The following is a 25,541-nucleotide window of genomic DNA, read 5'->3' on the forward strand; positions in this document are numbered from 1 at the left end:
TGGGTGAAGTCTGGTGGAATTTTGAAAAGGTTAGAGCTGTGTTCAAAATAGTAGAAAGTTCTGAAGTTCCCAAGCAGCGCACCGTGGGGAACCTGCTCCCAGGCCTCCCCGACAGCCAGCGCCCCTCTCCGCAGGCAGGCATGCCAGCTAGGTTTTGGATACCGGTCCAGTCTAAGCGGGAGTGGGCACATTGCAATCATGACATGCTGTGGTTTGTCTTCCTCACTTTGCATGTGCACTGGAGGTGGAGATGGTTCGGTCAGAACACAGAGCTCCAGCATACGACAACCTGTTAGAGTGGATGCCCTCACCCCCCCGACGTCTGCACTCACATCTGCCTCAATGAGTAAATAAGTGGCGCGCCCCCCAATAAATTAGCAGCCTTCTCCAAGATGGCGCCCAGGAACCTCAGTTCCCCGGAAGGGGAATAAATTAAAGGGTCTGTGATCAAACAATTTGGGGGAGGGGGTGGAAGGGGGAGAGCCCAGGCTAAACAAAGTTAAAGAGGGTTTTTATTCTGTTTTGTTTCTCTCTGTTTTTAACATGGTTGCCTCTGAAAAAGGGTAGGGTCGTTCCGTGGAGCAGATACTCAGAGACAATGGAGAGCAGAGGAGGAATCTCCCGCAGCAGCCCAGGAGAGGAGGGGACACCGAAGCCAGTGGGCTATGGCGTGGGGAGCCATATGTGGCCATACCTGTGTAGTATGGGGGACAGATGACTCTGGGGCCGGGGCCCTGAATGGCGAGGAGATGCTTCATGTTCAGGAAAACATGCAGCGGGGGATAGATTCAATCATTTAGCATAACTAAAATACAGGGGAGTGCCGGGGAAGTCTTGCCAGAAAATTCTCTTGACTGGATTTTAGGGACAGATGTTTAACACCTATATCCTTTCCTAGAGCAAAACACACTCCTGGGAAATGGATCTCCTCTGCTTTGCTAACTCTGATAAGCAGAATCTGAAGACTTTTGGAGGTATGGAGAATAAAAGCCAGAGCCATCTTTATGGCTTGAGAAATACATGCTTCAGAGTTCTGTTTAGTTTTGCTTTGTTTTTTAGGGTTGACTACCTTAAGGCTTTGCATTTAAATCCTTCATGGTGAAGTAAGGCAGTTACTATGTTTTTATTCTTGGGGGAAAGGTTGAATGTGGAGGTGGGGGAGACACAAGTAACTCATCATTTCCTGGCCACCAGCCCCAAGTATTCCAGAGACTGGGCCAAGACTTCACTTTCCTTAATCTGCACACCACCTGAGCTGGTAGACTACTGCTCCCATCCTGCAGATGAGGCAACAGAGGCTTGAAGCTCAAATAAATGGCACTCCGCCCCAAAGCAAGTAATAAGTGGTAGGACCAGAAGCAAAACTGCCTTCCCTAAAGTCCATAAAATACCATTCAAAGGTTATCCTAACTGCCTTAGGTGCTGACGTCAGCCTCAAAAATCACCTGTTCACTTACGAAGATACAGGGCAGGGTGGGAGCACTGGTTTTCAGACAGGCACGCCAGCCCTGTTCCTAAACATGCGGCCATCCGAGCCAAGCTCACTGTGGAAGGAAACTGTACTGGGGATGAGTAACGAAGTCTGACATCTAGGCTTGCAGATGCTGTGCTCTGGTACTGATCGCAAGAACCTGTTTTAATTAAGATGTTTGGAAGAACAGTTCTTATTACATGTGCCCATAGCTCTGGCCAGGAGGGAACAAAACCATACTGAGAGCTGTGGGCAGAGGCAGAGGTGGGCACGGCATTCTGAAAGGTGCCAACACCCCCAAGAGGACATACCCCAGCCCACGCTGGGTTTGTATTATCGGAGCTGTGAAGGAAAAGTAGCAGCAACATTTCGTGGTTTCCTTTTCCTTTCTGAAAGCTTCCCTCAGATCAGCACTGCAATTAGTGGAGGAACTCCTTAGGAGAGAGAAGGCTTAGCTTTCTGGCACAGACCGTAATCACTGAAATGTTACTGCTTTAAGAAAAAAAAAATCACCACTATGAATGGAAGCTTCTAACATTGAACACTTATTCAGCAGACCAAGAGGCAAGAATCTACCCTTTCGCCCTAAAGATCTACAGATTCTGAAAGCTGAAGGAGCTCACACAGAGAACACCCCTCGCCCCATCCCAGGCAGGTGGCAGAATTTGCGGTGGCTGAGGTTTAACAGGGAACTTAACATATGCTCAATTTCAAACTCATTGGGTGCTTACTTTATGCCAGGCCATGTGCTGGATCTAAGGGACACAGAGATGAAAGACCATCGGGGAAACAGTAAGCATAATGACCATCTCGTATAATACATACAGAACAGAAGAGGCTCTGGAGACTCAGATGAGGGAGATATGATTCAGACAGAGGGTTAGAAGGCTTCCCAGAGGTGCCCTGGGCTCAGCCAAAGAGCAGGCCAGAAGCATGGCTGGTCCAGCCGCATGGAGAGGGCATGGTGTGTCCAGTGGATTGCGTGTGATTCCCAAAGGTGGGGAAGTTGGGCTTCTGGGGAGGACGAGGGAGAGAAGAGGCTGAAGCAGAGACTGAATCTCAGGGGGGACTCACAGGTGTGCTGACTGCATCCTGTGAGCTGGGAAGAACTGCGAGGACAGTAAAAATCACAAGGACGGTAAGTAAGAACTGCAAGGTGATGCTAGAGGCTGTGTTTGAGAAGAATCCCTCTGGTTTCTTGCACCGATGGGGTGAGATGGGAGGCAGGGAGGCCAGTGAGGAGGCTGGAGGAAGCTGTGTTCTAGAAAGCTCCCTCTTGCTATAGAATGGAAGTAGACTGATGGGGGGCAAGCCTGGGGACAAGTAGGATAGGAGGAGGTCGCCATAGGGCTTCAGAGGAAAGACTGTGAAGGCCTTTGCCAGGACACAGCAGTGGTGATGGGGGCAAAGGGGAGGGCTGGGGAGGGGACGTAGGAGGAAATGGTGGTAGGACTCGAGGACGGGATATGGGGATGACCTCTCTTCCATGAATAATTATGGAGGACGGCCTGATGGTCAGCTTGTGTGAGTGAGTGGACACATGTCACTCAACATCATGGTAGCAGGAAAAGGACAGGTATGCAATGAATTTAGGAGTGGACACATGGAGCTTTGTTACGACACAGAAATCTCCTTCCTGGCTCCAGATTCTAACTCTGCAAGGAATCTTCCTGAATACACTGATTTGGGCCTAAACCTCAGTGCTTCCTCTTGAATTCCACAAAACTGCATCCCTGGCTCTAGTGTCTAAGGTCATCCTTTCCTGGCACTGGCTCGTACAGATTCACCATAGGTCCTCTGCCTATACCATGAGCCCATCCAAACATCTCAGGGATGGGCTTTGCCCTCCTTTGGACTACAACCTCCTCCTTCCTCGGCTCATCTCACATGCGAAGACATTCTCTTGGGGTCCCTAGGGAGGGCTGTGGGGCCTTGCAGAGTCTGCTGGCAAGAGGCAGTGAGGGCCTCAGAGCAACATGCCTTCCTACGGACTCCCATTCCTTATGGAGAGTACTTCCAGCTTTTCCTTCTATCTGATCACCTTGCTCTGAAAATGAAACAGAAGTAACTCAAATCCTGCAGGGGAGGCCCGCTGACAGGCAGGTGCCACCCACCACACCACCAGGGCTGCTTTGCCCATTAGCCTAGGGTGTCTAAGCAGTTGGCCAAGGCCTCAAAGTCACTGTCTCCTTTATTTGTGTCATCACAGAATTTTCATTGGTGAGTATAATTAGTATCAAATCACAAGAACCCACCTACCTGGCCAGTATAAGGCATGCATTACCATGTGGGGGAAACCTCCCCAGGGACATTTGATTCCAACCCTGGTTTCAAGACTTGAAGAAAGTGGGGTCCTGTGCTCTGGGCACCCTCAACTAGCCTCGAGATTTAGAAACCTAACTCTCAGGGTAGCTTTTCCCCAAGAAATGAAGGGTTTTCACCTTTCTCAGCTAACAAGCAGCTGCCGGGGTCAACTAAATGAAAACAGGAAGGGCTGGCCTCACTTTAAATGTGCAAATAACACAGAAGGTCGGCAAATAAGCCGCTAGCATTAAGCCAGATAATTGGTTTCGGAAAAACCCTCTAAGTGTTTTTTAAAGAGGCCTTGGTATTTTTTCTTTTTCCAAACATGTGATCTCTCCTCCCACCCCACCTTCCCTGGATTCTTTCTGCCTCCTTCTCCCTACACAGGGCTCTGCTTCTGCCCATGATGGCCCTTCAGGTATGCCCAGGAATGAGAAACCCTGAAAGTGGAATGCTTTTTCCTTTCTCTCTCTGACCATAAGGATCACAATGGCCGTTAAACGGTTCAGGCAGTTTAAAATTCTCAGAAGCTGGAAGGTTCTTTTAAAAGCAGGGTGAGGATTTTATATTTCTAGTAACCACAGAGTAACACTGTAGAGCTACCCTCCACACAGATGACAGCTAGCAGGGCTGGACAACCCCCTACCCACTGGCCATATCTGTTTAAAGGTACTCAAGAACTACAAAGAGAGGCAGGACTTCAGAGTCTAGGGTCCCAATAGAAAGGAAAGGACAACAAGGGGACCCCAACATGCAGTGGCACGAAGCCCCTTAAGCCATGTGTGGATTTGGAAGTAGTGTGGCATGCACAGCAAAGAAACGGAATGTGAAGTGGTGATTCAGAGGCCACTGTCTGAGCCGACTTTCTGGCAGTCACATGAGTCTGAGAAGATAAAACTTAAAGCTAAGGGCTACTAAGGCTGCCTGGTCTTGAGGGCCAAGATCCCAAAGAGAAGGGAGGTATCTGGAAGGTGATACCCCATGTCATCTTCCCTCCCAGGCACTTGCTGATTCCACAGCATTCTGGGGCTGAGAGATGCAGAAACCCAGCAGACAATGGTGGTCAAGACCAAAGAAGTTCTAGGAAGGCACACTGGACACAGCAGAAGACCGGCAACCCAGAAGTAAGTCACCAGAAAATATCCAGCTGGAAATATCTGGATTGAAGCATGGAGATGAAAAAGGATGGATTATTCAGAAGTGTCAGAGACCACAATGAGAGGGATAATGTATTTATAATGATAGGATGGTCTTGATAAATATGCAAAAACCTAGCACCTTGATTCACACACTGTTGGTGAGCAATAAATAGTGTCTCTTATTTTTACCATAATTTTTGAAATGGCAAATTTGAGAATCTGTTAAAAAAAAAAAACCCTGCCCTATTACAAAATGAATTATTATGAACTCCACATGTAGCAAGAACCGATTTCTCATTTTACAAGAGAAAAAACGGAGGCCAAGTGTGATTTCATTTAGAGTCCTATAAATTAAAAAAAAATAAATGAAAATTTAACTTAAACCTGAGGGGGAAATTCCTGGAAATACTTTTAAGCAAAACTTTACAAAAAGCACAACCGACTATAAGGGTCTCATGAGACGAGATTTACGCTGGGAAGAGACAAAGCTTCGTCTCTGGATGAGTTCAGTTATAAACACTGACTAGACAGAGCTCTGAGAAACAGCCGAATTCAAAGAATTCCAGTAACGCTGTCATGAGGGGTAGAAATAAGTGGTGAGGAACTCGGTTATGTCTTGTTTCTGAAAGTTTCTTGATGAGATTAGAGATTTTAATTATGACAACAGATTACTCCATATGTAATACCTTATGGAAATAGATACTATTATTAGTTTGGTCTGTATTCTTCTCTGGCAAACATCCATGCTCAAGAAGCCATCAGTGACTCTTCAACTGACATATGTGCATACATTATGTATGAAAATCACATAACCCACTGAAGCTTTTTCCTCATTAAAGATTTAAAAAAGTGTAGCTCAAAATCCGGAATATGGTTTGCTCTTGTGTTTGAGTGTTTCTGTGCGTATGTGGTGGCGGGTGTTACTTATGTAGTTCATTTGTATGTTTGAATGTTTTGTAATTTGTGTTTTGCTTCTTTTTCTCTGCATCCATTCCAAAACAGGCCAGTGGGGGACTAGAACTTTTGACCACTTAGAAACAATCTTCTAAGAGCATGTCACATCCTTGTATAATGTTCCTTGGAAAGAGACATGTTAATTACATCACAGATAATCACACACACGATTTGTCAGCTAAATGACACCAGACAAAACTGGCCCAGCATGGAGATTTTCCAGTCTATGGTGATTTCCCTAGGGAAAAACTAAATTTTGGCTTCTAATCTACTGCCCTGCCCTTCTTCTCTTAATTCTCTCTTCCTGTCTCCTATCCCCAAACCCTCACAGTGGCTTTTAAAAATATTTATAGGTGAATAAAAAACTAACACAGAAGAAAATGCTAAAAATGAGCAGAGTTGACCCAGGCAGGTTTTTCTGCTCCCCACTACCCTTCTCCCACATCATTTCAGCCATCAGTCCTATAACCGGTTGGAATGTCAGCCTCAGTCCTCCCATCAGGATGGCCAGAGTTAAAATTGGCCTTTGTGCTTCCACTCAGTGGTCTCTGCCTGCTAGATGAGGAAGACATGGGGACAAGAATGCTGCCTTGTCTGCCACACTTCCCTCCTGGCAAGAGGCTGGGATCTGCAGGGTCCACAGAGCTGTGGGAGGAATTCCTCAGAGACAGATACGGGACCCACCTGTGTCAGCAGGCAGTTGAAAACCCTGGGATGTCCATCTTCTCTCTCTGCATCTTGAGCTAACCTTGTGAGCAACCTTGTGAGGACAGGGTGCATCTGAGCAACCTTGTGAGGATGGGGTGCCTCTGAGCCAAGTGCATCTGCTCAGGTCTCACTGCTGAGAGCACCTGTGTCCCCACTCATGCTGTTCCTACATCTGGAATGTTCTTCTTCTTACAACATAGGATTCTATCCTTCGAGGCTCAGGTCAATGCTGTTCCTTCTGTGAAATTTTCCTCGAGGATGCCAGCCTTCCAGCCACCCAGACCCCTGCCCACTGAACCCCAGTTTCTTCAGGACCCAGTCTGGCACTTGACTATTTTCTGTAGTCTACTCTTATCTTTGCTTGATTCTCAAGATTTCCCTGTACCTCCCATTTAAAGTTTCTGAAGCTGGGATACATCGTAGCGTTGAATAATAATTTATCATGAGACTGTTTCTCATCTCAACTCCTGCCTGAAAAGCTGTCATTACATTGTTAGCAATGTAGGAAGGGAGGAAATATGGCACTAGTTCTGGGGTGGAAGTCATGGAAGGTAAGTGTGGCTGTAGGAACCGTATGTCAGCTCTACCTTGAGCTCGTCGCATCTCTTGGACAAGACCGAGCACGCTCTTCACAAGCATGACAAGCATGTGGCAGCAGTAGGCAGGACATGGTGCTCAGGGATGACAGGTGAGTGTGGGAGGAAGGTGGAAGGGTGAGTGCAAAGACACTGTGGCTGACCCTACTGAGGAACTGCAGCTGGGTGGTCCTAGCCAACCTTTTGTTTCTGTGTGCCTGTGCCAGAAATCATGTCAGGCATAGGGAAGCAGAAAGGGGGCAGGCAGGAGTGTGAGAGCAAAAAGCCATGACGCAGAGGGGAAGGCACCCGCTCTAGAACTGTGGGAACCCGATGAGAGGGAATCACTTGGAACCTTGAATGTGGTGTGGGTGGGAGTATCAAGAGCCCGTGGAGAGGTGGGGATCCAGGAAGAAGAAGTAGAAGTTCAGCAGGCTGATAGGGGAATGGGTATGAGGGCTGTCATATCAGCCAATGCAGTTAATCTGGAAGTCTAACAGACCACTGTGGGGCTGAGGAACAGAGGCAACAGACAGGTGGAAAGCAACAACTTCAAAATAAGATGGTCCTGGGTCCAGAGGAGTCCCAGCTCCATCTCTCACAGGCTGTGTGACATTGGTTACTTCCTCTCTCTGAACTTGTCTTCACAGATATAAGATGGGTTGACTCGGTCGACTCTGCCTGGTTGTTGTGAAGACTGGACACCACACATGTTGAACACCATGGAGAGCTCCTGGTACCCCGTGAAAGCCAGGGCCCCCTGCATTATCATCATCACCATCATCACTGTCACCATTTGCACCACCTGAGAAGGGACTATGGGGCAAGATCACAGGGTGATCACAGGGGAGTGCTGCAGAACTAGGGAAACTAGGCTAGAACCAGGGTATAGAACCTAGCAGAGAGGTGAAGGCCTTTCAAGTTCTGTGGGCAATAGGGACTGTCACGAATTTTGTAAACCAGCCTTAGGATAAGAGCCATGGAGGTGACCTAACAGACTGACTAGGGATGGAAAGGGAGGAGGACCGGACTTTTTACAGGGCTGGTGTGCCCATCTCCCAGCTGCACCTCAGCTGTCATGAGCTCACAGCTAATCTTACAGAGAAACGTCCTTGGTTAAAAGTGAGCCCACTCCTCACTGGCAATGGCCAACTGCGACAGGGGCATTAAAGGGGAGACTCCTTGCTAAATGGTAGGACACCTTTGTGGTGTGCTTCATGCCCCAGAGCTTCACTGCAGGATCAGCCTGAGGCTAGTCTCCAACAGGGACAACCCCGCCCTCCACCTCCAACCCTCTCCTACTCTCTTCATTGCTCTTTCCTGAGAGCCCCCCTCAAAAAATCCTATGCTAATAAATCCCTATCTCAAGCTCTGTATCCTGGAACCTGACCTACACAGTCACTCAGGGTTACAAACAGTTGTGGCAGCGAACATACTTCTATATATATACACAATGCATAAAGTGTAGACTTGGATATAGGGAGAGGTGGTCCCTGCTTGCTCAACATCTATCCTCAACCCTGTGGCACACCCAAGGGGAATCCCTATGCCTCCTTCATGAACAAGATGAGAACATGCCGAGCCAAGAAGTGAAAAGACTCACCGATATCACAGGGCCAGCACTCCTTCTTCTGCACCCCTAGATTCGGGGAAGGAGTATGAATGTGGCAGAGTCAGAGAAGAGAGAGGGGCTCTGGCCAGAGAAATCCTGGAACCGCGATCAGGAGGAATTCCTCCCACAGCTCTGTGGACCCTGCAGATCCCAGCCTCTTGCCAGGAGGGAAGTGTGGCAGACAAGGCAGCATTCTGAGAACTGGGAATGGTCTCGAAAGTGACCAGTCCTGCCTTGTGAGCTCCCAGGGGATGCTGGTCTGCAGGGGGCAAATTCCTCCTTGTTCGCGCTCTGGCCTGCGTGACCAGTGCTGGGTGCACAATGTGATCATTAACCCTCGTATCTGTCTCTACTGCCAGACTGTGAGATCAAGGTTGCACAAGGGGCAGGAATCAGACTCCCAAGGCAGCTCATCCTACATCAGCTTTGACCTGTTTTCATGTAATGATTATAGTGACGTTATAAAATATTATAAAAAGGAGTAGGTGTTCAGTTGGGCCTGGCAGTGCTTAAAAAAAAAAAAAAATCACGGTTTTAAGTATCCTATCAAAAGGGATTCTGCATCCCCACATGGCAACACATGTTCACCATTAAAGCTGGACTACTGAGGCGAGCAGTTTCCATTCCATCCACCACAGATGTCAGGAGATTCTCATACGTAGTGGATGCCATTACTGCCGCCCCCAATAGCCTTTACCAGCTGGAGCACCCCCATCCCAAGCTGCTCCAAGCATGAGCTACCACCAGCTCCCACCCACAACCTTCTTCAGAGATGGCCTCCGGCTGAGGGGAGCCATCTTCTCTGGAGATGCCTGCCACATGAGGCTCTGTGACAGGCAGAATTCTAAGATGCCCCCCAATGACTCCTGCTCTTGTATGAACCACCCCCCGCCGAGTATGGGGAAGGACTGTAACTGTGACGTCTGTTACCCCCATGATTACGTTACATTATACAGCAACGTTGAAGGGATTTTGCAGATATCAGCAAGGTCCCAAAACCACTGAATTTGAGTTCCTCAATGGGGAGATTGCCTGGAGGGTGGGGCTCAACTCAGGTAAATCCTTTATAGGCAGGCTTAGGTTTTCTCTGTGCTAAGAGACTGGACTCAGGAAAGAGTATCTTCTTGCCAACCTTGAAGAAGCAAGCCACCGTGGCCCTCTAAGCTGCAAAGAAATGGAGTCTACTGCCAACCACGAGGGCCTGGAAGAAGACACCAAGCCTCGGACAAGACCTGGCTGACAACCCGGATTGTAGCTTTGAGGCCCTGGGCCAGGGGACCCAGGTTGACGGGGGCCTAGTTCCTGACCCACGGAAACTGTGAGATAAATGGGTGTTGTTTTCAGCTGCTCAGTCTGTAACTTTCTATGTATCACAGAAAACTAAAATGTGCCCTTCACCCCTGACTGGCTGATGCAGAGGTCAAACAGCCCATCCTGTGGGCCTCTGGATGGAGGAAGTCTGTGGTACGATTCGGACTCCAGGGCTCCCTCATGGCGCCAGATCTCCAGTGACCACATCCTTAGCCCAACATGTCCCTGCCCTCATCTGTCTCTCTCATTTCTAGAGCCCTCCTCCTCCCACTGTCAATCACAGGCAGAAGGCCCCCTCCCCCAGATTCCACTTCTGGGGAAGCGGATGTGAGACACCACACCTAACAAATCCCATGTTGAATCTGTTGGCTGAAATACCCCTAAAGAGATGAGAGAAGCTAGATGCAACAGCATGGTGACCCCGAGCTCACGTCTGACCAGAACACAAGCAGATCCAGGACACCTGTCCGCTGAGTGTGGGGTTCCACACAGGCTGCCGTGTTGACCCTTACGTCCCCTACTTTCAACTCAGAGTTTCCCCGTGCCCTCCTTCGTTATTCTCAAAAGGGGCAGAACTAGCACCCTGTGAGTAAGTCTTGGGGCTTAGGAGGTGGATTAAAGATGTAGACCAGCCCCAGGCTTCCTCAAGGCAAACTAACTTACTTACTTACTTACTTTCTTCCCTTCTTCCTTTCTTTCTTCCTTTCTCTTTCTTCTTTCTTTTTTTTCTTCCTCCCTCCCTCCCTATCTTTCTTTCCTTTTCTTTTTCTTTTCCTTCCTTCCTTTTCTCTCTCTCCCCCCCTTCCTTCCTTCTTAGAGCTGTTCACAAAGCACCTTTTTCTCCAGGGCACAGGGTTCTGAGTTTTACAAAGGGCAGAGTGGCAAAAGAGCAACCAAATTAATCTAAGAACTGGGGCTTGGAGCATCCACAAAGTTAATAATGAGCCCCTGAAGAGTGATGATGAATGTCATGCAAACTGTAGGACTGTTTGTTTTTTCACTTGTGACCAAAATTACATCTTAAACCAGAGGTTCTAAACCTAGAAGAGAATTCAGGGGTCTGTGAACTTGGATGGTGAAGAAAAAATTACATCTTCACTTTTATTAGCCTCTCACTGAAATTTAGCATTTCCTTTCACTATAAATGTAGGCAGTGAACCACTGAAGTATTACAAAGACTTATGGCTCGGTCAGGAATAGAAATCTGAGATGTTTTCACATTATCCTGCAGTTAGAGACGCCTTGAAATATTGTTCCTGCTCATCAATACTTCAAAATTGTCAGAGCTCATTACTTAATGTATTAATAAAAAGTAATAATATTACCAATATGGGTTTTCTTTTTAACACTGATAGCTGAATTTCAATATAAATCTACATATTTTAAAAAGTTCTATGTATTTTACTGGATTTCCTTAAAAACGTTGTTCTTAAAAAAAAAATCTTCTCCCAACTGCCACAGGGGTCCACGTACCAAAACAGTCAAGAACTTTTGTCTTAACGGTAAATGATACAACGAGAGGGACCATCTTGTGGTTTCTGAAGTGCTTCCAAATATGCTTCAAAAACTACAGAAAGAAGCGTTCTGTTGTTTCAGTCTTCATAGGTTATATGAACTCCCTGGTTTCAGCAGTTAAAAACATACTGTCCATTACATTTTATGACAGGTTCAAGGTCTGGGCTCAAAATCATACCAGGGCCCCTGGGGTTTTAAGAATTCCGTCCTGGACAGATATTCCAGGCCAGAGGAGAGCAAATCTGCTTCGATGCTGAGAGTTATATGAAAGCATCTGTTTCCCTGTGTGAGCCCATAGGAGGGGAACAAGAGAGTGAGTGTGCTCTCCGGGCTACACGTGGTGTTCACTGCTTTTACAAAAGGAATCCTGACCTTCCCAGGGCAGGCCTGCTGCTTCATGAGCCCTAAGAGGGTATCTAGAAAGCTGAGAAGCTTGCTGTAGGCCTTGGTGGTGTGTGAAAATCCTGACCCGTGACTAAAATGAAGGAGAGAGTCAACACACCGACCCCACAAGATTTCCAAGCTGCTTAAACCACAGTGGGCCTATCTGCTCAGCTTGGGGGCTAACTGAACCAGCACAATTTCTCTGAATGATTTGCAGCTTAGCAAGTGAAGAAAGTAGCTCTCCTCCAGACTGTAATAAAATGAGGTCATTAAAATTCCAGTGAATTTCATCAAAACTTGTGTGCTCTTTGGTCTATTCCATTCTCCTTGCCTCTCCGTTTCCATTGGTTTGGTCAAGATCACCAACAGCGGCCATGTTGCTAGATCCACTGGACAGCCTCTCTCTGTTCCCATCTTTCTTGACCCCCACAGGCACTCCTTATAGTTGAGTCTCTTCCTCCTGGAGCTCACTTTCCCTGACTCACCCAGGGTATGGCTCACTTCTCCTGCCTCCATTGTCCCTTGTCCTCCTGAGATATATCTAAAGCAACACATGGCATTTACTGGTGACATATCCCCCACCTCCCAAACCAACTTTCTGGGAGAGGGGCCATGTTGCATTCATCTCAGCATGTCCCATTGCAAGGGACAGAGCAGATACTCAAACATTTGTTGAGGTGTATGAGTACAGACATGGACACTTATCCAAAAAAGAAGGCATTGGTGAATCTGAGATCATCTTTCCAGAGAAAGGCAGCTGGATTCAACAGATCAATCTAACAACTACAGTTAATGTACAATATAGGAGACATCTTACCAACATTCACCTGAAGCTTCTTTGCTTTGCTCTACCATTACTTTCTTTCAGTGTTTATGTCCCTCACACCTCTTTACTGCCTTTCTCTTTTCAAACGTCGCTCCTTCTTAACCTTGGCTACTCTAAATATCTTTAAGTTCAAAAGAAGCATGTTACACCGATTCACAAAAACCTTATTAAACCACTTAATAAAGACCACTTATTACACCTCTTTGTTGGCTCTCTTAGGTTTCCTGGATACTGTGGGATCCCAACCCAGTAATAAAGAAAACAGACACTGGCTTCTTACTCATGGGGAAGGGTTTGAACACTGGCAAAGGGACGCTCCTTTCACTTTGGTCCCTTCAGCACTGGCACCTGTCACATTTGAGCTCAACTGACACTGACACCCAGGACTGAGCCACACACTTTTGTAGGTTACCTGGTATAACCTCCCTATAGGTATGATTTTTCCTCAAATAGTGAAACTCAGGCTTAGACAAATATGTGTCATTTCAGAGCTTATGGATATGATCTCAGGAAACTGTTAAAGTTGTCAGGAACCACAGCAGAAAACACTGAATTTCTGGATTTCTAGATTATTTGTCATGTGTTCTCATTTCTTCCCTTTCTATTTGGATAAGCCTCTTTTCCTTTCCCATCTGGTCCTTAGATGGAAATTTTGTACAAATTTAAGATTACCTATTAGGGGTGTTTTTGTTTTTGTTTTTTAAGAGAAGGGTGGGCAGGCGTAGAGGGAGAGAAAGAACCTCAAGAAGGCTCCACACCTGGTATGGAGGTCAATCCCATGACCATGAGATCACAACCTGAGCCAAAATCAAGAGGTAGATGCCCAACTGAGTCACTCAGGAACCTCTGACCCATGAGTTTTAATTAAATAGAGAATGAAAAATAAACCTCAACTTCCTGGATAAATATTATTTTATAGCCCTGCCCCTCAAAAATTTCAAAGCTATCTGAAAAAGAAATAAGGCAAACAATCCCATTTGCAATAACAACAGAAACAATACTTGGGAATAAATTTAACAAGGAAGTGAAAGATTTGTAAGACATCAATGAAAGAAACTGAAGATGACACAAATAAATAAAAGATACCCTGTGTTCATGGATTGGGAGAATTAATATTGTTAAACTGTGCATACTGTCCAAAGCAATCTATAGATTCATTGCAGTCACTATCAAAATTGCAATGGTATTTTTCACTAAGATAGAAAGAATAGTACTAAATCTGTCTGAAATGACAGAAGACCCCAAATACCCAAAACAATCCTGAGAAAGAACAAAGCTGGAGGAATCACACTTTCTGATTTCAAAGCACTAGTAACAAAAACAGTCTCACACTTGCATCAAAGTAGACACACAGACCAATGTAACAAAACTGAGATCAGAAACAAACCCATGAATATACGGTCAATATTTGACAAGGGAAACACGAATACTCAATGGGGAAAAAAGTCTCTTCAATAAGTGGTGCTGGGAAAACAGGATAACCACATGCAAAAGAATGAAATGGATCCCTATCCCACACCACTCAAAAAGAAATGAACTCAAAGTAGGTTAAAGACTTAAATGGAAGACCTGCAGCTATGAAGCTCTGAAAATTTCCTTGACTTTGGACTTGGAAAGGATTTCTTTGGATGTAACTCCAAAAGTATATGCAATAAAAGCAAAAATAAGTGTGACGATATCAAACTAAAGGAATGATAGATGAAATAAAAGGACAATCTACAGAATGGCAGAAAATATTTGCAAACCATGTATCTGACGTTAATATCAAAGATATATAAGGAGTTAATATCAAAAATATATAAGGAACTCATACAGCTCAGCAGCAAACAATAACAAAACAAAACAAAACAAAATCCAGTGATTCATTAAAAAAAAAAAAATGGTCAAAGGAATAGACATTTTTCCAAAGAAAACACACAAAGGACCAATGGGTGCATGAAAAGGTACTCAAAATCACTAATCATCAGAGAAATTTAAATCAAAACCATGAGACAGCACCTCACAGCTGTTAAAATAGTTACTATTTAAAAAACCCACAAGAGATAATGAAACAGTCATTATGGAGGCTATGGAGAAAGGGGAACCCTTGTGCACCATTAGGGGGAATGTGAGTTGGTACAGCTACTATGGAGAACAGTACGGAGGCGCCTCAGATTAAAACTGAAATTACCTCATGATTCAGCAAACCGAGTTCCAGGTATATAACCAAAGGAAATGAAATCTCTATCTTAATGAGATATCTGCACCCCATGTTCATGGCAACATTATTTACAATAGCCAAGACCTGGAAACAACCTAAGTGACTGTCAACTGATGAGTGGATTAAAATGATGTGAGATATACACACACACACAAACGAATGCTATTCAGTCATGAAAACATAAGAGAGAAGGAAATCCTGCCATCTATGATGACATGAATGAACCCTGAGGGCATTATGCTAAGTGAAGTAAGTCAGAGACAGACAAATACAGTATGATCTCACTTGTATGTGGAAAGTAGAGTGGTGGTTGCCAGAGGTATGGGTTATGGGTAGTGGGGTAGAGGTGGTCAATGGAGACAAACCTCCAGTTATCAGATGGGTAAGTTCTAGGGATCTGATAATGTATAGTGTGGCGACTATAGTTAGCAACACTGTAGTATATACTTGAATCTTACAAAGAGAGTTGATCTTAAATGTCTCACCTGACAAAGAAAAATAAATTGGAACTCTGTTGATGAGGTGGTGGATATGACCGCTAACCTTACTGTGGTAACTGGTTCCCAATATATAAATGTCATGTAATTATCACACTGCACACCTTAAATTTACAGGGTGTTATGTGTCAATTACATCTTAGTAAAGCTGGGAACAAATGTAAAATCTAATTTAGGAGACATAATAGGCCCCTCAACTCAGCCAATCAGTCTAGGCCTCTACCTCTTTTCCTACTAAACAAGACTCCTCATCCCTACTTATGAACCTTGCCGTGGACCCCTTCCTCTTCCTTGTCTAAAATTCAACGTGAGGAGCGCCTGAGTGGCTCAGTGCTAAGGTTAAGCCTATGCCTTGAGCTCAGGTCATGATCTCAGGGTCCTGGGATCGAGCCCCACACTGAGCACTCTCCTCAGTGGGAAGTCTGTTCCCCACCCCCCTCTGCCTGCCTCTCTGCCTACTTGTGATCTCTGTCTAATAAATAAATATATTCTAAAAAAAATAAAATTCAAGGTGAATCCCAATATCTCATCCTCCAAGACAGTTAGACATTTTCCCCAAGGGCCTCTCTGTCATCTAGTAATAATAAAAATACTGCTGGTGTCACTGATCTGGGCATTTACTTGTATTTTCCAAAGATGGCTGCCAAAGATCTCCCACCCCACATGTTCTTCGCCTAGATGACCTTGATACCTCCCCCATCAAAAGGCATAGTCTAACCCTCCTCCTTCTGAAACTAGATGGGTCTCAGGACTCATTGTAACCAATAGAACACAATGGGAGGGATGCTATGTGACTTCTGGCTTAGCTCAGAAAAAGCCACGTGGTTTCCACCTAGTGCTCTTGGGGATGCTTGCTCTGGAAGAGGTCAATGGCTGAGTAAGAAGCATGTTCCCCCTCAGCACATAGATGATCACGCTGGAGGTGCCAGGCCCAGCTACGCCCAGCCTTCCAGCCATCCCCGTGTCCAGGTGCCAGAAATGTGAATGAAGAAGCTTGGCCATGGCCTTGAACCATTCAGGTCTCTCCCAGCTGAGACGCCAGCTTTGCGGAGTCATTCCAGCGTGTCCTGCCCAGAATCCTTGCCTGTAGAACTATGGGCACAGCAGCTGTTGTCCCACACCATGAAGTTCAGGGTGGTTTGCTCCACAGCAGTAGAGAAACACCCAGATTTAGGGGTGCTTCGTTATTCACAAGTGCCATGGGTGGAGACCGCATCATTCTTTGATACATCTTCCACTGCACCTGGCAGAAGAATGCACACGGAAGTGTCGAACAGTTCATTTAGTTGTTCAGCAAACACTTGTTTAGAATGCCCTCTGTGGGGCAGAGTGCGGTAGGGTTTACAAAGACAGGTAAGGGTACTGTTTTCCTGGTAGGGAGCTTACAAATTTTCTGTAGATGAAGACAACCCCTGCTTACAAAGAGTTCTAACGCAAACCTAGAGACACAAAGTGCTCTGGGAATCCACAGGAAGAAAAAAACCTTCCCTGTCAAGTTAAAGGACAGGTAGAATATTTGAGAGGAGGACCCGAGGGTGGGAGGTGAGAGGGGGATGGAGTGAGAGGGCCTACTCATGAGGGCATCCTGAATGGACAGAGGGAGAAAAGCAAACAGCACAGCCCACCTCTCAGGAAGGGCAGGGAAGGGACTGTGCCTGTGGCTCCCAGGATGTTTTTGCTTTCCAATGAAAAGGAAGGGTATAACATCATTTAGGAGGAATCACAAATTTAGGGGACATTGACCTACTTCTTAGTACAGCATAATACACAAGGCAGAGCCCCTTCCCAACGGAACACCGGCGCCTAGTCCCAGGGGCTCGGATATCTGGGCTCCATATCTGTCCAGCCTCCCCGTGAGACAGATAACACACCAGGGCCTGCAGCCTCCAATTCTAGGACTACCCCAATCTGGAGTTTCAAAGAAAACCCTAAAGAAACAAGAAAAAAATCCTCTAGACTTCTAAAACACACCAGAAAAGAGTGGGTCCATCTAACCACATGAAACAATATTTATGTCCTTCAACTCCATGCCACTGAAAGATCCAGTAAAAGTCTTTCACTGGAATGGGGAAGAGTCTCTAGAACTCTAAATCCAGCAGTTTTCAACCAAGGACAAGCTCATCTGAAATGATTCCTAAGAGCCAATGGACCATCTGAGGCCCCAAGGACACACCTGTCTAAAATGATTCACACAAACCAACATCCTTGACATAGCTAGAGCCAAAGATGATGATCAAGTTTTTGTTTTGTAAGTCTGAGTTGTTTGACCCCTTTACCACTAAACATAAGCCTGTTTGCATTCAGATTCCACATGGTCACACACCAGAAAGAGGACAGGAAAGAAAAAGAAAGAACAGTTAAGCTTTTTGGATGTTCACCTTCAAAGACATTGTCCCAAACGCATTGTTTTCAAAATAGCTGTATTTTGTGTTCCTGAAATAGTATTCATGCTATATTTATGACTTCTTTTACCTTAAACTTTTCAGTGGGGAAATTAAGAACACTTTTTATATGGGAAAAGTCTGAGGCTTTTATAATAAATCACTACCCTCCCCAATCAACATAAATTTGATCATAATACTTAAAAACATATTCTGGAAATACAGAGCCCACAGAAAAACCCACACATACCCAAACCAGATCAGTTCAAACCCCAGGTGTCAAAAAAGATGTGCAAAGCAGAGGAAGCCAAGGCTGTCAAGGATGATTACCTGTTCTTGAAAAGCCCTGAGTGGCTTTCTCATGCCTGGCTATCCTGGCACGAATAAACATAGCTTTGAAGGGGCACCTGGTGCAGTTGATTGGGAGTCTGACTCTTGGTTTTGATTCAGGTCATGATCTCCGGGTCGTGGGACTGAGCCCTGAATGGGGGGTTATGCACTGAGCATGGAACCTGCCTAAGCTTCTCTCTCTCCCTCTCGCTCTCTGCAGCCCCTCCAGCTCATGTGCTCTCTCTCTCACAAAAAAAAAAAAAAAAAAAAAGGCTTTGAGGAATGACCACCAGTGGTGAAACAGGGCTCTTTCATAGAACCATGTCTGCCGGGCCCCAGCCTCCCTACTCTGAGCTGTTTCTGGGCATGATGTTTCTACCAGATTCTATGGGCTCTTCACTGTAATAGACAGCACCAGACATTTTAACCCCTTTCTTCCCTAGAAAAGTTATATTCTAAATGCAAGGCAAGCTGCTCTCCACCAAATATTCATCTGATTCTGCTATGTAGAATACAAATGACTTCCCCATATGCTGAATGGTGATACTTAATTTGGGGGGCAGGACCCGCACAGACATCAAATTTCAGAATGAGAAAGAATTAGATGTCATTCATAATTAACACTCATTCAACCACTGAAGTTCAGCATGTCATAAATCTTTCTTCCTTCACCTAGAGATGGAAAAGAACAAGGCTGAGCCCAGGTTCTTTGTCCCTGTACTGTTTTCCCATCTGCACTAGAGTAACCTTCAACTTCTTCCTCTTTGGACAAGTGAGCTACCTGCTCTCTGACCTTGAACCCAGGAGCCTCCTGGTTCTGGAGAATGCTGCTAGTGCACCCACCTGCTTGCCTGCCATTTGGCAAAGATCTCCTGAAAACATTTATATTCCCAGGAAGTGGGAGCACCCTGAAGTTCATTTGGCCTTGCCGTGGTTACTGTCCCCAGAAATCTCTCACACAGCTCACAAAGTAGTCACATGCTAAGAAACCACTGACCTTCAAGTGTCTATGCTCGTGGGGACAACTGTAAACACCAAGAGTAGGAAGTGGCAAGTGACCTCCCTCAGTCTTGCTGTCCTGCACAGCCACTGCGGGGCACCCAAGGACGTCAGACAGGAGAAGGCCAGAGCTCAGAGCAGCAGCACTCAGTGCAGGAGGCATGCATCCCTTCTTTTTTTTTTTTTTTTTTTTTTTTTTTTTTGACATGCATCCTTTCTTGGACACCCTTCTCACTGACCCCTTCTGGATACCACTTAAATCTCACCACTTGGGAAGCAGCGAAGGCCAAGGTGGCAAAGCCATGACCCCGATCTGTCCAACAACATGACAGTGCTCCTCAGCCACAGGAGATATGGATCCTGCTGAGGTCCTCGGTAGCTGTCGGAAGAGTCTGTGAACTCATGGATTCACATAAACCTGGGGGCTCCGAGGAGTGGGTTTTCCATGAGAAGAAACATTCCTCTGGAACCACACTGTCCAATACAGTAGCCCTTAGCCTGACAGGGCTATTTAAGTTTAAACTCATTAAAATGCAGCACAATTTAAAATTCAGTTCTTCTGGGATACTCGCTATACTCTGAGCACTTGGAAGTCACGTGTGGCTAGTGGCTACCGTACTGAACTAGGCATACAGAGAAGGCTTCTATTACCGCAGTGCACTTAAAGCCAACGCTTTTTATACTGGTCTCTCCGGGAACCCAGAGACCCTCTTGGACGACAGAGCAGCAAATCTCAGCATCTGTTCAGGGCCGTAACAGAAAATTGCCATTTGAAACAGGATATTTCCTTGTAACAGAAGGATTCCGAACGGCCCCAACTCACGATGAAAGATAAAATTGTTTTTCAAAGGCAAAGCACGTACTATATGACTCTACCCTAAGGATGAGAATAGAGCCCTGCCCTGGGCCAGCAGCAGCGATGGTCCACTGGCTCCCACGGGGCACGAAAGGCATGCAGTCTCTTGTCAGTGGGAGAGTGACTGCAGGGAGGTTTACTGAGTCTTCATCAGGCATTCCGTCACACCTACACACTTTATCACACTCCTGTGTCACCCACACATGGTGGCCAGAGACATGAAATGAAAGGAGAAAAACAAAAAAAAGGTTCAACCCTTCCAAGTTATTACCTCAGTAAATGACTACATATCAATGGCCACACCATGTGATTTTTCACCAGCTGCCCTCCCTCAGAGAGACACTGATAGCAGTAAAGAAACAAAAGCATCTTTTTAGCTCCGGGCTGTAATAAGACATTGCTCACACAGGGGCACCGGACTGATTTTTCCAACATTGCAGGAGTCTACCTCCTTTCAATATGAATCATGTTATGGCTGAGAGAAGCATATGGTCCAGGTTTATAGAGGACTTTATGAATACTTATTTCTTCCAGAGACCATAGGAGAAAATACTTGTCCCTATTTTATGAGGGGTGAACAGTTGAATGCCAGAGAGGAGACCTGCCCAAAGCTGTCCAGTAATCGAGTGTGGCAGGGGCAGAATCAGAATTCTCTCCAGGTCCTGGGGATACACAGGCAGGTTCTTGCCACACCCACCCCATGACTCTCCTCCAGCTCCCTGCCTGCTCTCCTGCTCCTCTCTTTGTCCACTGTCCATGCAAAACCCGGGCTAATCTTCTGAAAATGCAAGGAAAACCACATACCCCTTGCTGCAAACCCTCCCAGTGTCCCACTGCTCATCAAATTAGACCCACTCGCTGAGCATGGACACCAGGCCCCGTGAGAACTCACTCTGCAGACTTCTCCACCATGGCCTCCATCCACTGCTCACTCATCCACCCCACCACAGCTACACTGGCCTCCCTGGTGCCCCTCTGAACCCCCGACCTCCCTGCCTTCAGGCCACCACACTGGCTGTTCCCTCTGCCTCAAGGCTTTCCCCCAACACTTAGTATGGCTGATCCCTTCTCAAACACTTCACCCTGGTCCTCTTCCTCATGGCACCTGTAACGATCAATTTCTACTTGTTCGGTTATTACATGTTTACTTTCTAGCATTCCTGGTGGCTGTGAAGCTCGGCAAAGGGTAATCATATCTATCTGACGTGCCTCAACAACCAGCCTAGAAGAAGACTCAGTCAACTAGCCGAATACACGAACGGAATAGAAGGACAACCGCCTTTTCATGCCCCGCCAATGGGCCTCCCTGCTTTCGTGGTCGGGATTTCCCTCAACTCTCCTTTCAGGATTAGAAAGGGGCAGGGTGAGAAATACTCAACTCTACCGAGGACATCTGCCAAAAACTACAGCTTTCAGGTTTCTGTTCCACAGCGAGTGCAGAAGAGAGAGGACGTTGAGGAAAGGTGACTCATAATGAAAGGCTGAGCAGAGCTAGAGCCACATGTGATTTCTACTCCATTCCCCAAAGCCACACAAAGCCCTCAGTGTGGAAACCCTCTGGCTAAACATTTCTTCTATAAGCAAGCTTTTCCTCAATGTTTTAGTTTGAGCTTCTGGTTCTCACAAGGAACCCATTTTCTGCTACCGCCTTCCAGGCATATGCAATAGAGAAGTTATATAGATTTCCATGAATTATTACCCAAAGCATACCAAAAAGGTCAGGCCTCACTTCTAGTAAATCGGCATCCAGAATTCAACTGCCACTGGGAATTTCTACCTCTATAATCGAGTCTAACACCAAGAGGCGGGAAGCGTAGAAAACTAGGAACGACGGCCTGACCAGATGGGAGCTCCGGCTCCTCAGCAGTTGTTAGTATCTCTCTGAGCCTATTAGGCACACCTGGCTGCCAGTCTCTCCCAATTCCCCGTCCATGTAAATCTCAGACACTTCAAAGACTCCAGATGCCACAGAAAGTAAGTTCCACTGACTGCTACTGTCTCTGCTGGAGGGCCAAGAGGCGGTATGATCTGGGAGAGGGGGGTGCGGGGGGGACTTGAAAATTTCTTCAAAGTGAATCAGTTTCCCTTCTGACAGAAATGTTGGCCTGTCTGTATCCTTTGTCCACTTCCTGGCCAAATAGGCAACCTGCTTTCTGGTTCTTGCGCTAGGCAGATGGAAACCCGAGTAGTTAGGACATGGTACGGACACACTTCGAATTAGGCACACACCTGAATCTTTCAGCCAGCACTGGGCCTCCTCGTTGCCCTTCCCCATCCCAACAAGGTAAAATAATGGCAGCATGATGTGGTGGAAAGAGTCGGGCTCTGGGGTCAAACACCCTGGCTTTGAACTCTTTTGTCTATGATGCCGTGGGTAAAGAATTTAGCCTCAGCATCTGCTCTCTCCTCTGGCAAAGGATGACTTGTAACTGGTTATGTGCTTCATGGAGTCTGGGGTTCTGGGCAAAGGGGAACCATAACATATTCAGTGAAGCAAACACCCCTGTCACGTGGCCCCTTGTCAGCTACTTCCAAGTTGAAAATACAGATGCTCTAGTTAAAGCTTCACAATCCCCTTAATCCTTGGGAAGCCTCACCCATCATGTCCTGCTTGTGCTCATGAGTGGAACTTGGCATTAGGTGTGGGAAATACTGACCAACACAAGCCCCACTTAAGACAGGACATCAAAGATACGTAAGTGGCTGGAGTAAGTGATTCTCCAGGACATCATGAAGGAGCTGAAGACCTGGGTCAAGGGGAGAGTGCTTTAGGCACCTTGTCCACTTCCAAAATATCACATCCTGGGTCCAGAACGAGACATACCATAATGAAAAGTGGGTTATCCACAGAGAAATTCTAGGATGGGTGTTTCACCTTCACAAGAGAACGCTAGAGAATAATGACAGAAATCACCACCTTTGACAGAAAAGGGACTTTCGCCCCAGCTTTGCCAAATGATGGCTGTGTGGCCAGAGTCAACCTATTTAACCTCTCTAAAGTTCCATTCCCTCCTTGGGATAATCACAATAATGGTGGCATCCATGACATAAATGGTGGTTTTGAGTAAGTGAGACACTGTACACAAAACACGTGGCATCACACAAGGTCTCTGTAGATACAAAATGCTGTTGTTAAAAGAGTAACTTATTTATAATGACAGCTTGAAGCCACTGACTCTGTCTAACCACTGACTCACTTGCAAAAGGCCAAGAAATGTAGAAAACTAGGAAATTATGCTTGATTTAACAAGAATACAATAAAAGATACAAATGAAAGAGAGGAGAATCTAAATCTTAACACAAAACTCATCATCTAATGAAGACAGCATTTTGAGGTGCATACTTTGAAATCTACTTTTAAAAAGACAATGAATGGATAGATGTATGATAAAGCAAGTATAGTGAAATGTTAATTATAAAACCAAACTGATGGGCATATGGTATTCCCTGCGAAAATCTTTAAGCTCTTCTGATTGTTCAAAACCTTTTATAATAAACTATTAAGAAAAATCATAGAGGCAGGAAGTGGAGATGCTAGTTTAGAACTCCAGACTTACCAAAAGGTTTGAGAAGTTTATAATCCTTGAATGAACTCCAGTTTAACCCTTTAGGACAATCTTCAAAAAGCATCACTTCTTCTCTGAACTCCTTTCATAGTGTTCCCATAGCACTTAAGGTGTATGTGTACATATTAATGACTCAAGAAATACATGAACATGTTCCTACTAAGTAAGATCAACTCCCTTCCTTCCCTTCTCAGTTCTCCTGCCACACACAGTCACTGTTATCAGGCTTCCAGAACTTTAAAAATATACCTTATATAAAGAAATATATAGCAATGTGGGCATTGTTTTCATGAAATGGTATCAAATAGGACAACTTCATTATCATGGGCTGGGTTCTGGGAAGCCAACTCTGGGGATGGTGATTAATGTGCTTTATCTCCCCTAATGACAACTATTAAGGAGGGCCCTTGGGATCAGCACTGGTGGAGAAGGTACAGAAGCAGAAAGGGAAGATGCAAGAGTTGATTTGTGATGTGGTCTCAATGGAAGCCTTAGCCAAACCTACTAGTTACTCAAGAAACAATAATAATGTTTGTTTTACTATTATTATTAGAGAGTTCTAAAGATGGAATGACTTTTCAAGGTTGTTCCAAGCTGGGTCAAGAACCCCACGCTTTTATTCCTCTGTGAGGATCTGCCACTGGATTACAGGTTACTCCAGGGAGGGCATGTGACCTTGGATAAAGTCAGCTGAGGGTGGTGCATAAAGGGAGAGGACAGCAGAAGGCCTCAGCTGGAGGATGAAGTCTTCATTCTTGGACACAGATCTGAGCTGTGCACCATGCATTATAGAATCCACCACCTCTCTCTCTTTCTTTCTCTCTTTTGTTTTTCAAAGTACAATCTCTGAGAGCTTTCTACATCAGTACAAATTGATCTGCAGGTGGTTTCAATTTTCCTACCATTATGAACAACGCTGTAATAAAAACCCTCGCTTTGAGCCCATGTGCAAATATTTCTATAGAGAAGAGGTCAAAAAGTGGAGTTGTTAGGTTGAAGGATATGAACAATTAAAACATTTGATGGAAATCAAGTATACTTGCAACACTGGTAAACTCAAATAACTATTTCTCTAATTTTCACCAACATCTGGTATTGTTAATCTCTTAACATTTTTGCCAATGATAAAAATGATAAAAATGCTATCTCACTGTTTTGTGCTACCTTAATTACAAGTGGGCATAAATAAGTATAATTGTACTTGTTTATTGGGCCATTGTATCTCCCAGACTATTAACTGTCTCTTCATAGCTTTTGTTAATGGGAAATGGTTTTCTTTATTGTTTTTTAAAAAGTTCTTTATGAATTTCTTCACAGTGAAGGAAACAACCAACACAACTAAAAGACAACTTATTGAAGGGTAGAAGATATTTGCAAATGACATATCCAATAAAGGTTTAGTATCCATAATATATAAAGAACTGATATATTCAACGCTTCAACCCCAAATAATCCAATTAAAAATGGGCAGAAGACAGGAACAGATTTTTCCTCAAAGAAGATATCTGGTTAGCCAACAGACACATGAAAAGATCCTCAACATCATTCATCATCAGGGAAATGCAAATCAGAACCACAATGAGGTTTCACCTCCTATGTGGGCCTCCCAGAATGACTAAAATGAAAAACACAAGAAACAACAAGTGCTGGCAAGGATGTGGAGAAAAAGGAACTCTCTTGCACTGTTGGGGGGAATATAAACTGGTGCAGCCACTATGGAAAAGGGTGGAAGTTCCTCATAAAGTCGTACTAGTGGGTATTTACCCAAAGAATACAAAAACACTAATTCTAAGGGCTACATGCACCCCTATGTTCATAGCAGCATTATTTACAAGAGCCAAGTTATGGAAATATCCCAAGTATCCGTTCAGAACTGAATGGATAAAGAAGAGATGACAAATATATAGAGAGTG

At 45.3% G+C, this 25,541-nt stretch overlaps 1 protein-coding gene across 4 annotated transcripts in view; it reads right to left on the bottom strand.

Annotated features, from left to right (window-relative positions):
* The window catches only part of ITGA9 (integrin subunit alpha 9), a 326,717-nt gene that overhangs the window by 160,837 nt on the left and 140,339 nt on the right, over positions 1-25,541 (bottom strand). The window lies entirely within an intron of this gene.

The sequence above is a fragment of the Mustela nigripes genome, chromosome 2 (genome assembly GCF_022355385.1).
Source record: "Mustela nigripes isolate SB6536 chromosome 2, MUSNIG.SB6536, whole genome shotgun sequence".
In the NCBI taxonomy this organism is placed as follows: Eukaryota; Metazoa; Chordata; class Mammalia; order Carnivora; family Mustelidae; genus Mustela; species Mustela nigripes.